A 3,784-nucleotide genomic window follows, 5' to 3' on the forward strand; every position below is an offset into this window, starting at 1 on the left:
TAACCAGTTAAGTCCGAAAATGGAATTATTTCGCCAAGGTCTGCGAAATGTTTCATAGTATTGGTGGTAAAAGTTTCAGGTCAATCGGAGACCTTTTAAAATTTGGACGCGGATTCATTTTGGGCTAAATTGTCAATTTTGAAGAATTCAAGGACCAAAGTGCAAATTAGCCAATTTAGCCTCGAGAATAGAAATTGGAAGATTATCGACGGAAATAATTATTTTTGGAGTAGTATTATTTATTGGGATATAAATAATACGTAGATAATCGAGTTTAAATGAATTTGTACATCGTATTATCGAACATATATAGATTGTGAAAACTAGTATATGATCCGGGGGAAACAAGCTACCTATTGGGTGTCAATAGGCTGTGTGATCACCAGCGTCCGGGTAAGTCATAGATAGAGATTTCATGGGTCGTCTATCATACTTGTTTGTGCATGCGATACAGAGCCTATCTGGTTGAACTATCCCGGGGCCTGTATCTGCGAGTCGGCTGGTTGAACTATCCCGGACTCATATCGATCGATCGTTAGATGTTGTGATAATGTTCATTATGCATACTAAGATATTAGGGTTTCGATCGGATCAAATGCTTGAAGTATAATATGTTTGTATATATGTGTTTTGTTTTAAATGCGATGTTATTTTCTATAATACCCTAGTAATGTGTTTTCTCACTCAGTATTTCCCCAAATACTGACCCCTCACATTGATGTTTTTCAGGTGTTTAGAGTCAGATCAGACAGACCATTTTTGGTGTGCTGGGTACAAGACCCCTTGGTGCTGCAGTAGTATACGTGTGACGAGTCTTAGCCTAGTATAGTTAGGTTTTATAGGTTGTGTACGTATTTAATGTTTGTTTGATGTGACGTCTTTTGGTTGTCAGTTTTGTATTGATCGATAGACGGGCTAGTACGTACAAGTTACGGAAGTGAGATGCCCACTATGGTTGTATCGATGATGTGATATATATGATGTACGTTATGATTGTAAACGTGTCTTCTTATTACATGTTTATAGGATAGTTGTGTTTGCGTTTCCGCGAAAAAGTTAGAGTGGTTTTAGGCTTGCTACGGGTTTCGGAGCTACCACTCCCATTCCCTAGCGCCGGTCTCGGCTCAATAATTTGGGTCGTGACAAAGTTGGTATCAGAGCAGTTGGTCCAGTTACCTCTGCTAATATGTGATTTGAGTGCAGTTGGTCCATGATACCACTGCGAGTCTGTGATTGGTGTTTGTTTGTTCCTAGGTATTATGTCATTAGACTAAGCTAGGAACTACTGCAGCTATAGAATTGAGCCATGTCTGATCCAAGTCGTTTGTATTATTTGTTTTAAGATCGAGCTGATTGATTGTGAATTTTTGATTGATTGAGAATTCTTGTTTGTTTCATTATGATAAGTATGATCGATGGATTGTGAAATTCTTGTTTGTTTCATTATGACAAGTATGATCGATGGATTGTGAAACCTTTGTTTGTTTCTTTGCGAAATACGTATACGATGTATAGATGGTATCGAAATCGAATTATCAAAATGTCGAGATGTGCATGAAGAAGAAGTATGAAGTTACAGAAGTGGAAGAACCTACCGTGTACAGAGTTTAAATGTCTAGAGAACTTACAAAACTCGAAGTTTAAAACTTTTTGAAAGTTGTTTGTGTAAACGATTTTGAAAACATAGTTGTGCCTAGACCCGCGATAGTCATCGATAAGTGCCACGACATTGATAGAAGTGCATCACTACATATATCTGTACATACATCAATAGGACATGCATCATATGCATTATGTTCGGACGAAAAGGTGAGATGTGGCAACTCTTTGGGGATGAGAGACGTCATCACCCTAGTGCACAATTTTGTTAAAATGAAAATGAAATTTGATTTAAAGTTCAAGATGAATCGTTTTATCGAAAGAGTTTTGAAAGAGTTTTGTTTTCATGTAAGTATACCTAGACCAGAACTCTGTAACGGAAGTGAAGTGCTCGCGAGCAAGCTGCGGTCAAGACCAAGAGGCGAATGAATACGTATAGTTGCGAAAAAATAGACGTTATGCTTCTAGGATATGAACTTAGTTTCGAATTAACGAGCTAGTATATAGTTAAGATCGTGAATACGTTGGACAGTGATATGTACCCGATTAGTGATGTGTTAGAAAGTAAGTATCTCTTTGACGGGATGTCAAAGATCTTAAACAAGGATATAAGAGAAGAAGTGGATATGAAGGATGAAGTTTGTATAAGAGAAGTGAATGATAGATGTACGTGAATAGCGGAATGAAAATGATTGGACGGTGAACTAGGACGTTCATACTGTATGATATAAGTATAAAAATGGGATAGTCGAGTATAGGAATCAACTTATAGTTATGCTCTGAAGATAGAAGATTACCCTTATGATAAGATGATGTGAATATTGCGTGATATTAGAAAATCGTCAATGATGGAATGACGATACGATTATACATTTTGGAGCTAAAGATGTTAACGATTTAAGATAAATTAAAAGGTAGTATGAAAATTCGAGGACGAATTTTTATAAGGGGGGAAGAATGTAATACCCCGTAAGTTCAGGTGCCGTTTAGTACAACGTGTCCGGTAGAGAAGGACCGGAGTTACAGAAATAAATATATTGGATATTAAAGAAAAGGATAATATGGAGTAGGACGTAATTGTTTATGGATTGGAATAAGAAAATAAGGAAAAATATCAAGAAAAGTCACAAACTTTAGATCAGGGACTAAAGTGGTAATTTAACCAGTTAAGTCCGAAAATGGAATTATTTCGCCAAGGTCTGCGAAATGTTTCATAGTATTGGTGGTAAAAGTTTCAGGTCAATCGGAGACCTTTTAAAATTTGGACGCGGATTCATTTTGGGCTAAATTGTCAATTTTGAAGAATTCAAGGACCAAAGTGCAAATTAGCCAATTTAGCCTCGAGAATAGAAATTGGAAGATTATCGACGGAAATAATTATTTTTGGAGTAGTATTATTTATTGGGATATAAATAATACGTAGATAATCGAGTTTAAATGAATTTGTACATCGTATTATCGAACATATATAGATTGTGAAAACTAGTATATGATCCGGGGGAAACAAGCTACCTATTGGGTGTCAATAGGCTGTGTGATCACCAGCGTCCGGGTAAGTCATAGATAGAGATTTCATGGGTCGTCTATCATACTTGTTTGTGCATGCGATACAGAGCCTATCTGGTTGAACTATCCCGGGGCCTGTATCTGCGAGTCGGCTGGTTGAACTATCCCGGACTCATATCGATCGATCGTTAGATGTTGTGATAATGTTCATTATGCATACTAAGATATTAGGGTTTCGATCGGATCAAATGCTTGAAGTATAATATGTTTGTATATATGTGTTTTGTTTTAAATGCGATGTTATTTTCTATAATACCCTAGTAATGTGTTTTCTCACTCAGTATTTCCCCAAATACTGACCCCTCACATTGATGTTTTTCAGGTGTTTAGAGTCAGATCAGACAGACCATTTTTGGTGTGCTGGGTACAAGACCCCTTGGTGCTGCAGTAGTATACGTGTGACGAGTCTTAGCCTAGTATAGTTAGGTCTTATAGGTTGTGTACGTATTTAATGTTTGTTTGATGTGATGTCTTTTGGTTGTCAGTTTTGTATTGATCGATAGACGGGCTAGTACGTACAAGTTACGGAAGTGAGATACCCACTATGGTTGTATCGATGATGTGATATATATATGATGTACGTTATGATTGTAAACGTGTCTTATTATTACATGTTTAT

This window comes from Mercurialis annua, linkage group LG2 (assembly GCF_937616625.2).
Source record: "Mercurialis annua linkage group LG2, ddMerAnnu1.2, whole genome shotgun sequence".
Classification (NCBI taxonomy): Eukaryota; Viridiplantae; Streptophyta; class Magnoliopsida; order Malpighiales; family Euphorbiaceae; genus Mercurialis; species Mercurialis annua.